This window comes from Dipodomys merriami, unplaced genomic scaffold (assembly GCF_024711535.1).
Source record: "Dipodomys merriami isolate MVZ:Mamm:240054 unplaced genomic scaffold, mDipMer1.0.p SCAF_13, whole genome shotgun sequence".
Taxonomy (NCBI): Eukaryota; Metazoa; Chordata; class Mammalia; order Rodentia; family Heteromyidae; genus Dipodomys; species Dipodomys merriami.
Genome location: NW_027202604.1, coordinates 31,230,822 through 31,253,920, shown reverse-complemented (window position 1 = coordinate 31,253,920; position 23,099 = coordinate 31,230,822). Strand labels below are relative to the sequence as shown.

The 23,099-nt window shown below is 39.2% G+C and overlaps 1 long non-coding RNA gene across 1 annotated transcript; it reads left to right on the top strand.

Annotated features, from left to right (window-relative positions):
- The first annotated feature begins 16,770 nt into the window (after positions 1-16,770).
- LOC138824553 (uncharacterized) lies at positions 16,771-22,662 on the top strand. The gene is made up of 3 exons (XR_011371131.1): positions 16,771-16,869; positions 21,284-21,382; positions 22,514-22,662. It is a non-coding gene; the product is annotated as an uncharacterized lncRNA (long non-coding RNA).
- Positions 22,663-23,099: the final 437 nt, after the last annotated feature.

Genomic DNA, 23,099 nt, shown 5'->3' with positions numbered 1-23,099 from the left:
GGACATCTGAGCAGTGGACATCCATGGCTCCCTCAGAGTACAACCATGCCACTCTTGTGTTTTATGAAAGGAGGATCATATGAGCCCATATTGGCCAGCACTTAATAGAAAGCACATTCATTTCACCTGCTGGAAGTAGCCACAGCCTCACACATCAGTTCAAAGACAAAGCCCATTGCTGAATGACAAGTATTTGATAAAATGCTAAGCTATAATAGAAATCTTCTTTCTAGTTACCCAGCCCTGTTGTATGGGAAGAGCTCCTATTGTGGCCTGTGACCTATTTCTTCTGTACCACTTTGGCATAGCAAAAGCATTCATTTCTACCTACGACAGCTGTCCCATACCCGATGGAACGTAGTGACTTGGAAGGGACAGGTGACTCAAAAAGAGATCATGGAATCTCTTCCCTGGGAGCTGAAAGGTGAACATGATGACAATTCAGTTTCTCTCCAGGTAAGTGGAGTAGTCACAAGAAAACTCAGAACGTTCCAGTAGTTCGATTTGAAGCATGTGTCCTAGATAATAGAGAATGCCAATGCATCACCAGAAGAAAACGAGTAGATAGGAAAGACGAATTGAATGGCCTTTCACATTTGACCTTTTTATTCCAGTTAATTTCTCTTCATATGCATTTCTGTTTTCTACTTATGGTACATAATACATATAATATGCCATATCTCAGCCCCCTATTGACTTGAAAGTAGTTCACGTGGCCTTTCTTATCAGAGTATGCCAATGGGGATACCAAATCGTACAAATGTGTGATCTTGTTGCAATTAGCCATCAAACTGATTTCTTTCCTTAATATGCAGCTTTCAAGTTATAACACAATCAACTAAAATAGAAGGAAAGGGGAAAGAGGTCCATCTCTGGAGCAATCTTGCTTTGGAACAAATACAGACATCCTAACCATGAGTCATTAATGGCTTCAAATTTAGCACAAAAAAATGTTAAACATACAAATTGAAAACACAGTGAACAAATATTTTTAAGAAGAAAACAAATTGCTTGAAAAAGCTTACCAGCATGCAATTATGAAAATGAATATAGAGGTTTTAAACCTTATGGATTACTAAATAGAGAGAAACAATTTACAGGGCTATTTGTTAGAGCTTAGACTTCAGTATGAAAAGACATGCACAGGATGTTAGGAACAAATATTTAATTGGAAGTATTTAAATAAATGGCGGCTGATGGCCCTCCTGTGGTCCTACAAAATGGACGAGACTGAATCAGGTTACAATTAACCCAGTAAATTCTGATTCAAAAAATAAGTTCATAAACCACATAATGTTAGGAACTGAAAAGTCTCCAAGAAGCATATTGATAGATGTTCTGTCTCATTTGAATTAAAAGGTATTCTGAAGCATTCAAGAAGAGCATTAGGATATTAGATCACCTCACAACATTAAGTGTTGTCAAGAATAGCCAGGATGAGGGTCTCCCATATTCCACAGATAAAATTAGTTTTATCTAATTTTCTTTTTTCTTTTCTCAACCATGGGACTTGAACTCAACGCCTAGGCACTGTCCCTGAGCTTTCTTGCTACAGGTTAGCCCTCTATCACTTGACCACAGCTCCACTTTAGGTTTTCAGATTGTTCACTGGAGATAAGAGTCTAATGGACTTCCCTGCTCAGTCTGGCTTTGAATCATGATCCTCAGATCTCAGCCTCCTGGGTTGCCATGATTACAGGCGTGAGCCACCAGTATTTGGCTTTTTTCTTTTTCTTCTTCTTTTTATTGCTGGGGATTCAACCCAGGCCCTCAGGAAGGCTCTACGAGTGCTCTATTCCTGACCTGTACACAAACCTTACACAGGGCTTTGAGAGAGAAGTCTTAAGGAAATCCTGAGTGTTGTAAATAAGAGACTAATTTAGTATGAACAAGGACTTCCATTTAACAATAGAGGTTTCTTTGAAATTCCTGGAGATTGAATATTATTGTAGATCTGTGCCATATACTGATTATACTTTAGCAAAACCTTGATAAAAAGTGGCTTAAATTATTGGTTCATTTAGAAGTATCTATAATACTCTCATTCTTAAAGGTATTTCTGAATAGGCTTTCTAATAAGATCTATTAAAAGAAAAAAAATGAAAACACCCTTCACATGAATCTTCATGCCTATGGAATGATCACAATGAAGCCCACTGTAATTATTACTATGCATGAATTCCGAATGGAGACTTCAAGCACCTGAAAAATGCTGTTTTTAAGCCAGGTGTTAATGGCTCATGCTTATAATCCTAGCTACTTTGTTTCGAAGCCAGCTGGGGCAGGAAAGTCCATGATACTCTTGTTTCCAATTAACCACCAGAAAAACCAGAAGTGGTGCTGTGGCCCAAGGTGGTAGAGTGCTAGACTTCAGTGCAGAAGCTTAAGGCACAACACCCAGGCTCCTCTGAGTTCAAGTCCCACAACCGTCAAAATAGAGAGAGAGAGAGAGAGAGAGAGAGAGAGAGAGAGAGAGAGAGAGAGAGAGAGAGAGAGAGAGAGAGAGAGAGAGAGAGAGAGAGAGAGAGCTATCTTTAAAATATGAAGTCAATTACAATGGTTTATTCTTTCTTCCTCAATAGTTGGTGGCAACTAATCATGGTGACATTGAAGCAGCATTGCACTTTATTCTACATTAAAAATGGGCTGGGGGACTGGCGAGGGTCATGTGCCTGACCAACGTAAGCTCTCACCTACTTCTAGGAAGAGTTGTTAGCAACAAGGGGATATCAAGATAAATGAATGCTGATCTCTCTGGAGGGAAGTAGCTTTTTTCAAGGAACTTCCTCTGAGAACCTTTGATTCCTAAGTCAAAAATCACGATTCCAATTCTAGCACATTCATCTGTTTCATAGACCACAGTGTTCAGCATTTCCCGTTATAGCATTTTATTTCATTCCCCCTCAGAGCAAAGTCCACCTCTGCTTCCATGCAGAAACTCTACTGCCAGTTTATTGGCAGAGAACATTTATTGTGTGAAGGTTCCGTAAGATAGAAGATGCTGGGTTTAAGCAGTTGATTCTCTGGTGTGATATTAATTGGCTGAACATAGCTGAACAAAATCCATCAAACTGAGAAGCCAGTCAACAGAGGGACAAGATTATTTTTAATTCCAACCTGTAATTCTGCTTCCATTAAAGACTGTTCACAAGATGCAGGGCTACCCACTACTACAAAATATTAAATATCTCCACACAAATACTTAATCCTTGTACTAATCAGATCCATTCTTACCTATCTCTCTGCAAATGGCCAGTATTTAACATATAATGTTATGATTATAAAGACAAGATTTTTCCTAACTCCCATTGTTCTATATGTTTAAATAGAACCCGAGGTTGTCTCTTACTATAATTAAAAGGGATTGAGGCAGAAATGTGTAAGTTTAAATTCAAAGAACAAAGGATGGGGTGAGAGGCAGATAAATGGAGAGAGAAGGGATATGATACTACAGTCATAATTTTCAATATGCATGTTGAAAATGGAACCAGGTTACTTGAGAGGATGAGCTGGAGAGAGGGAGGAGATGAGGATAATAATGGGAAAGGTGGCTTGATCAAGAAGCACTGTACTCATACATTGATATGTTGAACTGAAACTCTTCATACACCGACTTAAAGCAACTTAAAATTACCAAAAATAAATATTAAGGAAACACAGCCGATTCATGTTGAGAAATACATTCTACTGCTAATGCACGTAAATAACATATCGTTGTGAAAGGTGACCACTTTATTCTCCAAACACTAAACTACCAAAATAGTAGTAAGACAGTTTGGATTATTTTCATTACATTCTGATTTATTTTGCTTGTAATTTTACAATGTCACAAATATCAACAGGTTGTTTCTATCTCAAAACCTTCCGTTCATTAGATCTTTGCCAATGAACAGATTCTGTTCTATTTAAAGTGAGGTCGTTGTCTACCAAGTAAATGGTTTGTAAGACAGAGTGATGGAATTCATGGGTAAAGGTTCTAAATACTGAGCACGGGTGGGAAGCTTATCATGAACATTAACAAATTATTACAAAGTATGATTTTTATAATTTCCTTAAGTCCAGTAAGCTTTACAGAAATAAACACATTTTCATTGGCCAGATTCGAGAGCCATCTGCTTTCCCATTTGCATTTTGCATATTTCTCTCTTGTTTTCCTAAGCTCATTTTATCAACATCAGTGTGAGTTTGGATGTTTACATAAATGTTATATCATTCCATAAAATATTCCTGAAGTCAAGACATTTGCCCCTTGACTTTACTCACACGAAAATAAGACTCAAACTAATCTAAGCTCAAAGAAGAAAATAATATAGAGAGATGTAGAGAATATATTTGTACACAGACATGCATATAACATATACTCTCCTCAAACTAAAAGAAACTTTCCCAAGATTAATTATAATTATCTTTCTTATATCTCACATACAACTCATGTAAATAAGCCGCATATTTCAGAAAACTTACATTGAAGACCAAAGTAATAGTTTTAATATATATGATAGTCAAAGTCCACATGTGGTTATTTAATTTAAAATTAATTAAAAGACTAAGGAAAATGTAGTTCCTCAGTTAAAGAGTTCAGTTAAGGAGTCACAGTTAAAAAGTTCAAAAGTAACATGCCGGTAACGAATATCTATTACCTAGTATACTTACCAAATGCATAGAGAGTCACAAAATCAGTAATAGTCAACAACTTCACATGGAAATACAATGGCCAATAACATTATCAAACATTCTCTTAAATTGCTCTAATGTAGAAAAAGCACCCTATGTTTTTGTTATTGCTGTTATTGTTAAAGCTAAAGCCACAAGAGTGTTCAGATGTTTTCTTTCTGACATATCCAGATTGTGTTTGCTTCTCAATTATAGCTCTGTTCATTTCTGCAGGCAAGTAGGATGTAGGAATTATCAGCAAAGAAGAGCCCAAAACACAGTGCTGAAGAAAACTTAAAAACACAGAACAAAGTGGTGGCAATGGAACTAGGAAAAAAAGTGATTTAAAGATAAATAAGGACTCGGGTATTAGGTTCAAACATTTATGTTTACTTTTATTTTTATTGCAATTATAAAGGTGATGAACAGAGGGGTTACAGTTACATGTCAGGAAATGAGTACATTTCTTTTTGGATATTCTTCCCACTCTCTCTCCCAGTTTTTCCCTTCTTTCTCCAGCCACAAATTGCATAGTTCATTTTCAACATTGTATCCAGTGAGTACGCTCCTGCATTTGTTTACCTTTGTCCTTCCTCTGTGTTGTTCTCTTATCCTCCCAAAAACAGATAAATGAACAAATAAGACAAAAAGGAAAGAAAACAGAAACCACAACCACAAAGGGAAAAACAACTCTTGTTTCCAATTCTTGGGATTCATTTTGATAAACAATAATTTCAATGATCAGAGGCACAGATCCACCTTTTAAGTGGCACTGAAGATTAATCCCTCTCTACTCTTCTACTGAGCAAGATTTTGTAGTCCCCTTTTGTTTGGAAATCCATTATTTCAGGTGAATATTAAGCTTAGTTTTGTTTAAACTTTCACAAGCTATAGCAATATACTTGTTCTATGGCAAAAAGTTATGAGAAACATCTAACCAAAAGTTACAATACATGAAGAGCAAGGGATAGATGAAATAATGTAGAAAATTGTCATGGCTGGAGGGATGACTCACATGGTAGAATGCCTGTGAACATGAATCCCTGCATTCAATCCCCAGTTTTGGAAAAAGAGAAAAAATTCATAATAAAATTGTGCTATTTTAAGAAAATTAAACCTGAAATCATAAATGATGAACAACCATTTATGCTGTAGGTGTGTAACCAGCTCACATTTAGTTATGCTTGTACCTTTATACAAGTGTTCTGACCTCTGCCCTCCATCCCAACCTTTGTTGTGCTAGACAGACATTATTAAATAAATGTAGGCCCAGATAGTCAGAACAAAAAGTAGTGGCTTTGAGTTGACTGATTAATGAATAAAAGAATACCTGTGTTTGTGTGTGTGTGTGTGTGTGTGTGTGTGTGTGTGTGTGTGTGTGTGTGTGTGTGTGTGTGTGTGTGTGTGTGTGTGTGTGTGTGTGTGTGTGTGTTCATTAGTGCTTGAACTCAGGGCCTGGGAACTTTCCTTAGCTTTCTTGTTCAAAGCAGATGCTCTACCACTGAAGCCGCAGCTCTACTTCCAGCTTTTTGCTGATTAATTGGAGATAAGTGTCCCTCAGATGTGTCTCCTTTGGACTGGCTTTCAACTGCAATCCTCAGATCTCAGGTTTTCTAAGCATCTAGGATTATAGGAGTGAGCTACCAGTGCCCAGCCTAACACATATGTTCTTACATTTTAAATGTTTTTGTGTCTATCTGCATCATGCCACAGATCACACGCTACTGGATATGACTGATCAAATAGCAATGTCACTGGTGTCAAATTTGGTTTCTAATACTTTACCAGTTAAATTCTAAAGTTCAATCAAATAGCCTCTTACTAAATTATTTTATTTAACAATATTCAATGCTGCAAGAGGTTCATTTAAAATATTTTAAAATGGTTCCTTTTATGTTCCTGAGCCTCAGTTTCCTCGTTGTGAATTTAACAATAACATTCCTCACAGAAATGGAGTGTAAGAAGTAAATAAGATAATGCTCTAGAACACCGGACTGCTTGGGATTCAAAAGCTTAATATGTTTTATAAGATGCATTTATAAGGCACTTTTTGGAACTCATAAACAAGCTCAAATTTTTTTCTTCCCCAGGTCAGCACTGGGAATAGTAGCATTCAGACCAGAAATTGGATGTTGAAAAAAATGTAGCTGGGAGAGCAGCCAGCCATCTGGTTACAGGGCCTCGCCAGGACATTCTCTGTGCAGACTGGCAAAACTCCACATCTGAGGGGCTTAGCTGCCATTACCACTGGGCTCTATGCGCCTGTCTTACATCCACAGGGAATCTGAGCAAGGGACATCAGTGAAGAAGCCACTGTCAAACACCTGGCACACATGGGCATGGATGGTGCTATGGAAGCCTACTGCTGCTGATGGACCTGGGATATGGGAAGAGAGGGAGGATGGGGCTTTCATTATCAACACCTTTCAGCCTATTTACACCATTACAGAGAAGAACAAAGTGCAGATCTTGTAAGTTATTTTCCTCTTCCAAATGGATCCTTAATTCAACCAGTAACCAAATCCAGAATAGCTGCTCAATAAATGGTGAATATATGTTTCCGCTGAATCTTGCAGATTTACACTTATGACACTATAATGCAGTAAATGGATTCTTCCTCTAAAGACATTCTTTCGTAAGTGGAGCAATTCAAATGTATTCTTCCTAAAACAATGAGCCCTGCTCATGCTAAATAATAAGAAAACACACCAGTGAAAGCCAACATTTATTAAGATTTTACTATGGGTTTTGCACTTAGTCTTTCCAACAACTTGTGAGTTAAATATTTCCATTTCAGCTGGGAATTGATGACAAAATGAGGAGAAGCAAGGTGAAGGTCATAGAACCTTGGTTCCATTCCATGTCTGTCTGTTTTTAAAGAATGGCTTCCTGTCATTAAATCATATGACCTCTTTGAGAGACTAGAAATGGAGTAGAAATGGAGTGCTCCCGAAATGATTAAAAAAAAGAAAAGAAACATGGACCACTGTGACTCTTAAAACACTATTTCAAATCCTTTGATGTTCCTTTCATGTGAAATGGTATCATGCCCTCTATCTTCCAACTAACGCAGCCTCGGAACTGCTTAAATCTATAGAGACTTGGAAATCTTCAGTGCTAGCTCACTCACACCCACAGAGCTTCTTGAGTTCATGGAACACACTCCCTCAGGAGTCTGTAAGAAGTCAGACTACCTGGAAGTCTGCCTTCAGGAAGGATAGTTATGTGAATACTCAATGGGACAATCTCATCATGGCTACCAAAATGGCAGATGTGTTTGAAAGCACCCTGGGGGATACAGAGGGTCCAAACACCACCACATCACACAAGATACCATGATGAAAATGTGCTTCAACATTCATGGTCGCAAGGGGATGTAGTTGACGGACAATCACCATGCCCAATGGGGCAATACATTTCTGCTGTGATCCTATTTCCTCTTAGCTCCTCCCACCCATGAACACAGGAGGCTACTAGCAGTCATCCATTTCTATATGCATGAAGGTGCTTTCCACAGGTAGATTTTCAGTCTGGCCCAAACGTTCTGAGAATATCACTGCAGCCTAGGCAATCCTGTTTCTCACATCTCTCTATCATCCTAAGTGTCGGGACTGGACAGGCAACGATCATTCCAGAGAAACGAAACCTGAGCTGAGATAATCAGTTATTCCAAGTGTGAACAACACCGTGTTTTCTGCATTAAAATTCCAGGGTTCAAGGAAACGCCTCACTTCAGGATAAACCATGGCAACTGGTCACTATTACAATGATCAGAACAGGGATATAATAGTGGCTCATGATACATATTGAACCCTAAAGGGTTACATGAAAGGAAATGGAAACCACACTTAAAATGAACCAGACTTTATATATATATTTGTTTATATATATGTATATATAAACTCCACCTGGAGACCATTTTTGCCGAGGCTGACACTTCCCTGAGGATATGGCTACTCTGAACTCTTGTGCAAGGAGATGCTTTCAATAATAGCTATTGAAATAGTAATAATAGCATTGTGAATATTATTAACTATATATTATATTATATACATATTATATTGAAATGTAAGCCAAAGACTTCTGTAACCTCATCCCAGGAGTGACAACCTCTCACTTCCCACTAAATTCCTTTTCACAGAAGGTCACCAATTCCAGTCCTTGCTCAAGGGGAATGATTATATGATGACAGGAAAATGGCAGGAGGCTACCAACCATTCCATCTAAATGCAAAATGTTTGCATAGGTTACTTCTGTCTAACAACACATAGTGGGTATTTAAAAACCACTGTTCACACTTTCTACCCCAAAAGAACTAAGTGACATAAATAGAGAAAATAAAAGGCAAAAAGAAGCAGGACAGCCAAATTCAAATTGAAATGATCTGCTTAATTGAATATGCACAGATAATTTTAGTCTAATACAAGTGCTATAACAGGAGGTAATGCAGAATGTTTGGAGAGAGAGCAATATTTGAGAGGATATTGAAATAAAAAAACAGCATATTACAGCATTGCTCATCTTTTTATTGAAAAAAGTTTATTATTAACTAGCTGTACAAAGAGGTTACAATTCCATGTCGGATTATGAGTACAGTGCATCTTGATCAATATCACCCCTTCCATTGTTCTCCCCAATGTTCTCCTCCATTTTCTCCCATCTCTACCCACAAGTTACATAGTTAAATTTTTACATATTATACATTGAATATAATGACTGCATTATCATGATGGAAGCTTATGAATACATACTGATGAACATGATACTTAGAAGATAGCATCAAAACTGTTCAAACAAAACCCCCTTGTACTAATGCTAATAAAGTAACTGTTTTTATTAATAAACTATTAAACCCAGGTTACAGTGGCTCATGCCTATAAGCCTAGCTATTCAGGAGTTTGAGATCTGAGGATCGTAGTTCAAAGCCAGCCTGGGCAGGAAATTCTGTGAGACTCAATCAACTCCCCGCAAAAAGACAGAAGTGGTAGAGTGTCAGCCTTGAGTAAAAAAGCTAAGGGACACTGCACAAGCCTTCAGTTCATGTCCCCATTCCTCCACAGAACATATAAAAAAAAAACTTTAAATGAAAGGGGCTTCCTTTGAACAGTTAACAGGCATTAAAAAAAATGAATACCAGGAAGCTGAATCATCTCTTGGCTGAGCAGGTTGGGGACTAGTAAAAGGAGGCAGATGAATGGAGAGAGGTATGGTAGGCGAATTCACCTCAAATATTGTGGTGTTCTCTCTCTCTCTCTCTCTCTCTCTCTCTCTCTCTCTCTCTCTCTCTCTCTCTCTCTCTCTCTCTCTCTCTCTCTCTCTCTCTCTCTCCTCTCTCTCTCTCTCCTCTCTCTCTCTCTCTCTCTCTTTCTCTCTCTTTCTCTTTCCACCTCCCCACAATATATGCAATATTCATTCATAAAAATGTTACTAGGATTCATTCTATAAGGGATGGTGGGGGTGCAGTGGAGGAGAAGGGTGTAATGGAATGGATAAAGTTGCATTGTATACATAAAAAGACAGGTTCTATCAGGGAAAGAAGAATTTTGATCGTAGCTTATTAAAACAACAAACATATTTTTTAGAGAGTAGCATAGAACTGGGAGTGGAGATCAATGAGAAGAACTTTGCCTAAGTGCTATATTTTTGTAACGTTTTTAATAAGGCAATAGTAATGTAGTATATGTATAATTATTAAAAGGCTAATTAAATTCATGTAAGCCCATGGCTCCTAAATACAAATCTTCTCAAATATGTACTGTATATACAGAGAAATGATAGATAGGTAGACAGACAGGGGAGAGAAAGAGATGGAGGGAGAGACTCTTAAATCTTATGGAACAGCTGGCAAAATTTATCTGACTTTCATCTAGGCCTTCATCGGGGCCTCCATGTGTGAATGAGCAAAACTGTATTTCATCATCACACTCTTTGTGTGGTATAATTTACACCTGTTCCTTCAAGAAAGCTGGAAAACTGAAAAACAATTTATTTTTACCTTATTTCCCTTGTACATACATCTTTCATTAGTGTTCTTAACCATTGTTCTAAACTGTTCAAGATAGAAGTGAAGGATGACCAAAAAATCAAGGGAATTTCTCTCTCCCCAAACCCTTGTTCAACCTGTTGTATAAAATTAGGAGACAATTATATAAATCTTTCAGACACCACTCAGAAAGGCATCACCCAAGCATAAAATAAAGTTAAAATAAAGAAATATAAATATGAATATTTAAGCAAGGTTACTTTTGTTCAAGCTAGCTCTCACATATGAAATTTAAAATGTTATAACAGGTGAACGAAGAGAGAGAGAGAGAGAAACAATCTGAAAAGGAAACAAAGAGGCTCATGAGTAGTGCACGGCAGGTCTAATTTGGGGATCATGAATTTGGGGACTCAGGGACTTTCTCAAGGGTAGCAGCATTTTCCTTAAGTTGTAACCAGAGCCACAAAAACTAACTTTAGAGAGAGTGATCCCAGTGAAAGAACACAGAGCGAGCTGTAGGAGCTTGCCTGCTGTAGAGCTGAAGAGAAGGCAGTCAAATCCACTCACCAGCTTCATAGCAACCTCAACCTTGACTGAAATGAACATGGGGAACCACTATTCCTCAATTATGTCTTGAAGACATCTTATCCATCTCCAACCTTCTGTCCCACATCATAAACAAGAAACCATGAATTTTTTTCTTAAAAACCAAAAGACATTAAATGACACCTTTCTAAACCCAAATAAAGAAAATATATAACTACTCTTTCACATTTCAATATCACTCAGTATGTTTCCATTTTGTAAGGATCACTTAAATAACAATATGAGTTTAGATAGTTTAGTTAAGCGTTCGTTTTTAATTCCTTTCATTATATACCCACACAAACTCATTCCAGCCACAGTTCACAGCCTCATGCACTTTTGAATGTCTCATTGCAGCAAATTTTTTCATGCATGTTTAATAAATTACACCCTCCGTATTTATAGACAGCCGCAGTTGTTTAGTGGCTGTTGTTTCTAAATAAACTTCTTGCATATTTTGCTCAGCAATCAATAGCTTTAATTATCATCAGTGTGTTGATTATGGTGGTTTAATACTGTGAGAACTTTTCTTTCATTGTAGACCAATTTTTATTTCCTCGTGGGAGTCATTTACTATTTCAGAACTATGGGGGTAAAAAAGCAGATACTCTTTCATGGAGGTTGATATTATAGAGCAGAAAAAAGCAGATACTCTTTTATAGAGGTTGATATTGTAGAGCTGAGATGAGACCTTTTTCCTGGAAAGGGGTTGGTATTACCAAGGCTCTGTGAGCTCTACTTTCTCTTCCAACAGCTCAGCTCTGCTCTTGTACTATAAACACAGCCAAAAGGAATACGTAAGAAAGGTGTAGTGATGTTCCATAAAACTTTACGAAAGCAAAAAGGGACCAGGATCTGTAGTTTTCATTCCCTTGAATGATAGCTCTTCCGTTTCTGGATGAGTTAACTATTCATGTAAGAACTATAGCTCTTAAATCACTGGGTCAGTTAAAATAATTCATGCCTATGCTGGCTATGCTAGTAGGTTTAAAAAGAATAACACATTTACAGTAATATTTGAGATGGAATCCTCACCTTATGGCCTCTAGGTATACTTTCTAGAAATTTAAATTAAATGATCATTTATGGTGAGGGAATTGGTCACTCACTAGTGAGAACACTAATGAATTAAGTAGAGGAGAAATTGTGTATAAAATACAAAGAAATAATAGGGCCATGTCTAATTCCGATAGCTGTGCTGTATGAATCAGATATTTTGGTGCAACCTCTCCTCACTGGTCCCTCTTCTTCATGGAAACCAGATGCGGTACCTGTGTTGATGTTGGCTGCTAACACAATGTCATAAATCAGAGTGCTATTGTCTCCAGAGTTTCCTACGTGGAATGCAAACACCCACCAAGCTGGGCCAGGTTGCCCCAGATAATTGCCCCAGATTCCTGTGCCTTTACGAAAGTATCACAATGGGCCTGAACTCCAAGTCTCCACTGCTCACTGTGGCTTCTCCTCAATTGTTCTGCTTCTCTATTGATACTCAAAATGCGGCATGAGCCATTGCTTACCATTTTGGGTGGATGTTGACTGTATCTGGATTCCCTATCTACTCACACAGTGACAACATTTACCAGTGAAAGTACTCTTAACAGCAGTGTTACCTTCCATCTTCAATAAAATACTCCGGCCACTGGGCATCAGTGGCTCATGCCTATAATTCTAGAATTCAGGAGGCTGAGATCTCGGGATCGAAGTTCAAAGCCAGCCAGGAGAGGAAAGAGCATGAGATTCTTATCTCCAATTTGCCACCAGAAAACAGAAAGTGAAGCTGAAGCTCAAAGTGACAGGACACTAGCCCTGAACAACAGAGCTCAGGGACAGCTCCCACGCCCAAAGTTCAAGCCTCACAACTGACCAAAAAAAAAAGAAAAAGAAAAGAAAAATACTCCCTGTAGATTGCACTGCTCAATCTGAATTTGCACAATATTTGAGATCTATCTGCCTTCTTGGACCTAGATAGGAATATTATTAGTGTTATTTTAGCACCAAGGTAGACATTCATTCCACACTTCCTGGCGCATCAACTTTGGTCCCAAACTTAATTGGCCAATCCTGTTTCAAGTTGGGCATTTAGGTCATCAGTGAATGTGACTGGGTACAGCAGCAGCCCCTTGGCCCTGCAATCAATGATGGACTTTTAAGGAGTTGCCAATGTCTTTAGCACTGCATTGCAGCAGAGAAAAGGGAAGAGGAAAAAATTAGCAAAATAAAATGAAGGAAAGAGAAGGAAGAAAACATATCCAATCATAGTTCATGACCCGAGTAGAAGCACGTGGAGGATGGTCAAAACAGAGAGGAGTTTTCTGGAATTCCTAATCAGGCTTTTTAGACTCCCCTCCTCTTTTGGAATAAATGGCATTTGTAAATTTTGCATTGATACGTGAGGGGTCCTCTCTTCTCTCTTCAATCATTAGTGTTCAAATGCTTGCATACTGTATTCTAAATCTCCTTAAACCTATCTGTGTTTATGATTTGCAACTTACTACAAAGCTGTTATAAAATACAATCATATAATTCATGTCCTATCATTTTTTTTCTGAATGTGGCCTATATACATTAGAAGTAGTGTACTACAAAGCATTGAAATTCCTCATCTGCGCACTAGTCTTCCCTTGCCATAATTAAATTCAAATATTGACTTCACTGGAGAGTCAGGTATGTACTTTTTAAACCAGAGCAAGTGTCATTGCTCTCTATTGCTCTCTTTAGCTGCTCAGTGAAAAAACCTCGTTTATCTGGATGAGGCTTGAACTCTGGGGAGTTTTGAATTACTAGATAACACCTTTGTAGAACCTACCCCTGACATAACATGAAGAGTCTGGAAAATTGGAGTGTATGGAATAATTTCTGCTTGTAAATAAAGACAAGTGAAACAGTTCAAACTATTAGCTATATAAATCCTTCTGAGCCTAAAGGGATTCAGAAAAGGATGCACACAACCTTTATAGCAATGAGCATCTCATTGTCTCTTACTTAACTACCTGGAAAAAGGAAACTATCACGGAAGCAAAGACACTATGCTTCTTACTAATTGAGCCAATAACCAACATTTGTGTGAGGGCATAGAGGGCCTTTGAACTCACTAAACTACACTTGACAAGAAAGAGAAGATAATTGTGGGCAATTACAGGCTGGAAAGATTGAATGATTATGACAAAAAAAATTCTGTATTTTTTATCTCTGAGAAATGTATCAAGTAATTTCAGTGGTTATTATCTTGATTATAAGAACAAAAGAAATAACTATAGTCTGGTGGAATTGTTCAGAATATGGGAGTAGAGACTGTGGGTGGGGGAAAACGTGAAAAGTATCAGCTGACCCTTATCTGATCCAAGACAGAGAAGTCGGCTGCAATTTACGTCCTGTGTGTTTTATTCAGAATGAATCTCAGTTTGGTCACACACTCTCACTCAGCCTAGTTGCTCAGAAGTTGCTTCTTTTTTCAAATACCTTCTCTACTCTGATAATTTGGGATTCCTTGAGCAATTACTTATTTTTCTGTTTCCTTCTGCAGACAGATACTTTTTCCTTAGCTAGATCATGTAGAGTGATTGGCGAAGTACTTTGCTTCTTACAATGAGTCGCTTTAGCACTTGGAAACTCATTATTTTGCTTTGGGGGCATGTTTAGATCTGTATCTAAACAGAGTCTCTTGATGATAAAGAGAAATAGGCACATTTAAATCAGAAAGTCAAAATGGTTGTTTCAGAGGGCAGCTAATACTGATCTCACAGAAAATTCTCATCATAGGTGTGCAAGCAGTTTTGTTCCAGGAAGACGTGCAAAGTAAAATTATTGGTGAAATTCATAATGAGAAGGACTCTGTGGTCTGTGTCAGGCTGCTGCCTGTGAGTAATTGGAACAGATAGCTTTTGGTGGTAAAATGGACATTTTTTTCTTTAGGTCATGTGTTCTGTCTGTTGATATCATTTAAAAACTCACTAAGAATGATTGAAGTTTTTATACTAAAGTTATAATGTATTCTTTTCAATAATTCTCAGAAAATGTTAACTAACAGTTATTGATCCCTTAGTATCTACAAATTTACCATGATGAACTGAAAATTTGCATCTCCTCAAAGTTAGTATTTTCAGGGCTTCTATCCCACTATACACCCTTAATCCTAACTACTCCAGAAGCAGAGATCAGAAGGATCATGGTTCAAAAAAAGCCCAGGCAAAAGTTAACAAGATCGTATCTCTTGAAGCAAGCTGGTGGGGGTTCATAACTGTAATTCAGCTACAGGAGGCCCAGAGAGGAGGATCAAGGTCTAAGGTCAGCCTTGAGTAAAGGTAAGATCCTATCTAAAAATTAAACCCCAAAAGACTAGAATGGTGAGGTGTAGGAGGATTCAAGGGGCTGAGTTCAGGGCTGGGAAGGTGGCTCAGTGGTAAAGCGCTTGCCTCGCATGCATGACGCCTTAGGTTTGATTCTTCAGCACGACATGAGCAGAAAAAAGCCAGAAATGGTGCTGTGGCTGAAGTGGTAGAGCGCTCACCTTGAGCTGAAGAGCTGAGGGACAGCGCCCAGGCCCAGAGTTCAAGCCCCACCACCAACCAAAAAAAAAAAAAAAAAAAAATAGGCTGACTGCTTGCTCAGCAAGTGTAAAGCCATGAGTTCAAAACCTTGTCGCTTTAATAAAAATCACTATTTTGCAATCCCAAGCCTTGATAAGACAAACATTTGGAGTCGGAGCCTGTGAGGTCACAAAGGAGCTGATAGAGAGAGGAGTGGGGCTCTGGCAGGGTGGAGTCAGTGTCCTTCCCAGCATTCCCAGCGGCTACAGGAGACCTGTTGATAGGCCCTCCTTCCACAATCCTTCCACATTCTCTGACACTCTCTGTCTCTTCTCTTCTCTTCTCTTCTTCTCTTCTCTTCTCTTCTCTTCTCTTCTCTTCTCTTCTTCTCTTCTCTTCTTCTCTTCTCTCTCTTCTCTTCTCTTCTCTTCTCTTCTCTTCTCTTCTCTTCTCCTCTCCTCTCCTCTCCTCTCCTCTCCTCTTCTCTTCTCTTCTCTTCTCTTCTTCTCTTCTCTTCTCTTCTCCTCTCCTCTTTCTTCTCTTCTCTTCTTCTCTCCTCTCCTCTCTCTCCTCCTCTCGCTCTCTCTCTCCTTCTCTCTCCCCCTCTCCTTCTCTCTTTTCTCCCTCTCCCTCTCTCTCTCTTCCCCTCTTCCTCTCCTTCTTCCCCGCCCTCCATCCTAGCCTCTGAAGAGAGAACATCCTAAACAGAATCCCATCCATCAGCACTTTGACCTTGGACTTTATAGGCCCCAGAAGCAAATGGGGGGAAGAATTCCTCTTGTTGAAGCCACTAGTCTGTGGCGTTCTGTTCTAGAAGTTCAAGTCCACAAAGACTCACCGATTGCACTAGCCTTCAATCAATGGCATTGGCTCTATTGTGTAAGGGACACAGGAGACAAAAGTTTCCCACTCTTGCCATGGGTTATGGAAGGGAGTCAAACCTGGCAATGCAAGGCTAGGTTTGAGATACTAGTGACTATGTCATACAACTTGCTGTGAGAATTGGGAGTCTCCCTAAGTCTAACTTTTCAGTATGAGAAAACCACGTGGGTCCTATTAGTTGAAGTTTACCAAGACAGTGAAGATGGAAGAAAAACAATCAGTGAAGCTCTAGCATAAGTAAGTCAATCAACAAACCTCTTGTATGTACTGTACCTGTCAGCATTGAGAGGATTGAATAAACCAATGGGTATGAGTGAGTCTTCATATTATCGACTCATCAATTAGAGAATTAACTAGATACATTGATCTCAGTGCTCCTGGCTCCTGGCTCCTGGCCTGTAATCCTAGATACTTAAGAGGCTGAAATCTGAGGATCCCAGATCAAAGCCAACCCAGGCAGAAAAGTCTGGGAGACTCATATCTCCAGTTAACCAGAAAAAGGCCAGAAGTAGAAGTGTAGCTTGCCTTGCATGCATGAGGCCCTGGGTTTGATTCCTCAGCACCACGTAAGCAGAAAAAGCCGAAGTGGTGCTGTGGCTCAAATGGTAGAGTGCTAGGCTTGAGCTAAAGAGCTTAGGGACAGCGCCCATGCCTAGCGTTCGGGCTCCACGACAGGCCAAAAAAAAAAAAAAATTGTCAAAAGACCACCAAAGTGGCAATGTTGAATTTCCCCTTAACTTTATGTTCCTGTAAAAGCGGAGAACTGAGCATTCTTCTACCCTTTTATGTTTATAAGGGAGTCAGGCCAGCCTACTCCAAAGAATCACATGTGCACCCTGGGCATGAAGAAAACCCACAGTAACCCTAGATGTAGTATTTTTTTAATGTCTGGCCATAGACCCTCCTTTTTTATGAACAATTAACTGAACTTTTGGGGGGGCAATTGTGATAAATACAAGGGTAAAATCCAACTTGGGACCATCCGTTCCCCTTCCCTCTCAGCCTGAACCAGCTCACTGCGCCCCCTCCTGGTCCTCCTGGGAGCTGCATCCATAGAGGAAAGCACACTGACCCTCCCTTCCCCCCTCTCTCCCTCTCTCCCACCCTCCATCCATCTCTCCCTCCCTCCCGCCTCCTCAATCATCACCCTCCAAATACCTGCTGGACTGTCCTCCTCTTTGCCCAGCCTTTCCCTTTCTGTGTCCGCCATCTTTCTATCCATATCACAAACCCTTGAGAAAATCAACATGAGAAGAGAAGAGGTTTACTCTGGCTCATCTTGTTGAAGCCCATCCGTGATGGCTGGGGTCTTTGTGGCAGAGCCTTGGCAAAGTGAAGTCTCCAACTCCATGGCTGGAACGAAAAGGAGGCATTCCTGCCATCGTTTTCCAGGACACCCCCACAAACCCAATGACCTACTACCTGGCCTTGTGGCTCAAAGGTTTCGTTCAGCCCACTGGCTCACACCTGTCATCCTCGCTACTCAGGAGGCTGAGATCTGAGGCTTACAGTTGAAAGCCAGCCCCCACAGAAAAGTCCCCGTGAGACTCTTATCTCCAATGAACCATTCAAATATTCACAAGTGGTGCTGTAGCTCAAGTGATACAGTATTAGTCTTGAGCACAAACAGGCTCTGGGACAGCACCCAGGCTCTAAGTTCAAGTTCCACCACTAACAAAAAAAGAAAAAGGTTTCATTTACCATGACCCAATAAAATAGCATTAACCTGCAGACTAACACTGCCTGTGGGATATTTTAGTTCCCAATTACAGTCCTGGTGCTCATCCGACTCACACTGTCATAATCAGCCTTTTGATGGTCTGCTCCTACCAAAACCCAGATTCATTTTTTTTTATTACAAAAAGGGAACAGAAGGAAGTATAAATTGTCCAAAGCCTCTGGGAGTCTTATGTTAATTGGGTCTTCAAATTGTTCACCTTTTTTTTCCCCCTATGACTGCTACTGTTTTGTTTCTAGAACTGACAATTGATGGGTAAAATAAAAGAATTCATAAACAAACTAGGGAAATGTTATCTACATTTAGGAAATTGACTCAGGGGTATTTTCTTTGTAATTCAATTCTAAGTATTCTAATAAAGTTTCTTTATTATCTAGCATTTTTTTTTTTGTAGAGTTGAAAACTGCAGTTTTACCACATCCGTTTTAGGGTGATTTTTATGAGATACATTAGAAAAGTTAGATTATCTTTACTCTAGAGAGAAATGAATATGATTTCGTAGTCATGTAATATTCTGACCAAAATGTTTGCATATTAAAATGATTGGGGCTCTTGCTAGAGTAATATTCGTCTGAAAAGTAAGTGAAGTTCAGGTTTGTGATATCCTGGAAATAGCTATAGTTTATAGTCACAGATTAGCCTCCAATTTCAGCTTGTTATTTTACATCCATTGTGAGTGGCCTAGAGTTCCAATTGCTTCACCTGAACATGAGGATAACACTTTATTTCACATGCTTGGGAGAACTGAATTGAAGATGAGCAGTGACACGGTAGTTTTCTGGGACAGGTAAGACATTATTATTAACAAAGTAGTTTTCCTTAGTCTTCCTCTAACTCTCTCAACAATGAAAGGAAGTCTCTCCCTGTCCCAGGACAGTAATTTAGGGAGGTATGTGATTTCATTGGTCAGTTTTAAGAATTTCTAACCCCTGTTAGCTTTCTCTAGGTTTTATGGGTCTATATTTGATATATAAAAATTGCACCTAAATGAACGATGCATACAATTGAATGGGTCTGCACATGCATTTGTATCTTTTGGTATGATCTCCTCAACCAATAATACATTCTTTGCTTTCAAAATTTCCTTTACATTGATTTCTTTCATTGTATTGTACTTGGATGTGATTAGAAAACCTTTCATATGTGATCTGTCAGTCCAAAGATCTCCCTTCCCATAGCTTAGTACACTCCTTCCCCTTTGCATGGCTTAGCATGCTCTCGTCTTAGGCAAATGCTAGGCCCATGTAGTAAAGGCAGTAAATAATCAACCAGTAATAATCAGCCACCAACCCCCTCTACCTTGGAATGGCACTTCTCTGGGTAGCTACCACCATAGAAGGCAACGGAAGCCCCTTAGAGTGACCTTCAGGTCTGGGCAGCTGCAGGGCCCTTGTCTACTATTTGGACAGCAGCCATAAATCCTAGTCTGCCATGATGAAGCCCCTGCCCCACACAGCCACACCATCTCCTAGCTCTCTGTAGCCCTTCCTAGATCTCCTAGGTTATATAGGTCACCTCAGACAATAGCTGGCACTTCTTCTCACTTCTCCCTTGTGAGAAGGGGTCTTTCTGGCCCCTTTCCTACCAATAAACCTTTTTTTGTTCTCTGTAACTGAATGTCTAGGTGATTTTCTGGCAAAGTCTACAATAATCTAACAAGAGCGCCCTTGGAAAACAATAAGTCTGTGAGCAAAGTTCTTATTATGCAGTTAGGGCTGGCTTTGAACTCTTTATCTTCCTGCTGCAAACTAGCAAGTGGTGAGATTGTAGGTGAGTACCAGCACGCCAGACTCTCTTAAGAAACATTTTGATCTTTTTTCTTTATACTTAAGAGACAGACATAAATTGCTTGTGTTCTGATCATCTCAAGGAACCCATTTCAACAGCTCTTTGACTTCGTTTTGTTCTGTTTTGCTTTTGCCATGCTCACGATTGAATCTAAAGCTTCCTATATGCCAGACAAGCACTTTTCTATGGCACAGTAAATACACCAGTGGCTCGTGGAGCTCTCAAAAATGATGCTGAATTTATCTATGAAGCACAGGGAAAGCCCCATGTGGCTCTTCCTCCTTGGGTAGAATTATCTCATACCATAGGGTATGAGCTGTTTATTCAACCATCCTTCCTTCAAGTTCACCCAAAATGGCACAGGAACTCTTTCAGACAACTCCTAACTGGTTCTCTGCTACCTAGAGCTTGCAAATTCTATTGAGCAAGCATTTCTACACCATGCTTGGAAATGTAATTATCTGACAAGGAGTTTGGGCATATTTGAATACCGATTATTATTGATCCATTGAGCTCTTTAGCTCAATGAAATAAAGCTTAATATTAGTCCACAGTTACTTTCACCATTGGCATTAACTTATCATCCTGTAGGATTCTTTGATTAAAGTCCCAAAAGGGCTACAACAAAAAAAAATATTGTTAAATAAACAGAAAACAAGAGGCCATGTTTTCATACCCTATACAAATCTCAGACTCCCTTCTTCTGGACAAAGGGGAAGTGATGATAATATTCATATTAGTGAGCCTTACAGCTTTCTGTCTCAATTCATACCCTCACTAACTGAGTAAAAATAACATTGAAATGCACTAGGTTAGAAGGCATTCTGCTAATTACTTTCCTGTTTATGATCTCAGTTAAATGTCACATCATGCAGAATCTCAAAGGATTTGGTAACTTGTCCAAGATCACATGAATGATAAATATAAAGATATAAAATTAATACCAAGAATGTCTGAAACCTTACTTAAGCAAGTTTTCCTCTTTCTTTTTTTCTCTTAAACTTCTTTTTTCCTCTTTTTTCTTTTCTAGTGCTAGGAATTGGATCCAGGGCTTTGTTCATGCAAATGTGCTACCACTGAATTACATTCCCAACTCTAACACTGCCTAACACAATGTTATTCCAGGCCCTTCCTGTGTGCTGAAAACATGGCCAAAGTCTGTATTTCACCCATAAAATGGGAATAAACAATCAACATGAAAAAAGTGTTCTAAGAAAATCTGAGGTAATTTTTCATCATTTTGGCTGGCGAAATATTCATACTCTAATCAGCTTGGGAATAAAGTTACTTTTGTCATTTTCCACATGATGAACCAAAAAAACAATGAACAACTCAATAATTTGACAATGGATTCAGAAATGTGTCTCAGCAATAGAAACAACAGACCAACATTTCCTTCTGCTTTTTGAGCAGAAGTAGAGAGCCCATGTTAAGTAGAGGGTTCAGAGATAAGGACATGAATGGTTGTTAAGTACCCAAATGAGCAAGAAACTCACCTAAGAGTTGTACAGAAGGGCTAGGGACCAATAGTGCAGAAAAAAAAAGTAAGAAAAGAAAGCATTTCCATGTTCTCTTCTAAGCTGTTAACAGGTGCTTTGATACCAAATAATAATGATAATAATAATAATATTAAAAGTACTAAAAAAACAAGCTCATGAAACACTAAACAGATTTTCATCCAGTATCTTTAAAATATTTAACTTGCATTTTAACTCTAAAATATTTCTTTCTTTGGTGCTAGTACAGAGTCGTGAACGCAGAACCTTGCACTCTTGCTTAGCGTTTTTGCTCCCTGCTGGTGTTCTATCACTTGAGCCCCAGCTTTTTAGTGATTAATGGGAGATAAGAATCTCTCTGATATTTCTTCCTGGGCTGGCTTTGAACGACAAGCCTCAGATCTCAGCCTCCTGCATAGCTAGGAGGATAATCATGAGCTACCAGCATCCAACTTAGAGTGTTGGATTCTTTTGTTCTTCCATCCAGTCACATGTTCTGTTCTCTATGAAACAAAGCGCCAGGGTCTGCAGAGGTTTCTTTGAGAAATGGCTATTTGCATGGTCACAGGGCAAAAGCTGTTCTCATAAATCTATTTTAAATGTGTTTCTTGGAAGCGATAGAGAATCTGAATGACAGGGGTCTTTTTAGCTACAGAAAAGTCCTGGGAAAGTGCCCAAGTCAGATGTTTGATCAGCAGGAACACTCCATAATGAGCTTGCCCATTCCACCTCGCACTCTGATGTGCATATCCAGAGACCCCTGACAAGATTTTGGCTTCTTGTTTGAACATTTTTAAGTGATAAATGCTTATTTGGGAGCACCACAAATCACAGTCTTCTTTCTATCGTGATTTCCCAGCTGAAATAACTCTTCATAATGATATGCACAGACTGTAGACTACAGACAACTTCCTTCTGCCATCTGCGAATGCAGCGTGCCCAGCAGGGAGGCGGGGCCTGCAAGGCTCAGCATCTCTGAGTGAAGACCAGTGAAGGACAGCTGCTGGCAAGGGGACTGCTCCAGTTCTTCCTAATTTACTTCTTCACATGTCACCATGGGAGAGGAATACACTTTAATTTCACTTGGCACCAGAGGAATGAGAAATAAACACTCCACTGGAAAAAGCAAGGTACTCCTGCTACTTGGGAAATGCAATTAAGTTATTGTTTTTTTTTTTCAGAGAAGCTAACATGTCACTGGATTCCAAGACTCTTGGAATCTCTTTTTGGGTGGCTGACTATTTTTTAAAAAATCTGTTAAAAAAGAGGATCTATGGTTCATATTGACAGCTAAGAGGATGACCTCTGTCGTCAGCCTGATAAGCTATTCTGGAAATCTTTGTGGATGGCCTCACCATTTCACCCTGGCCATCTATCAGGGTCAATGTGGGGTTTGAACTTAGGGACTGGGTACTGTCCCTCAGCTCTTTTGCTCAAGGCTAGTG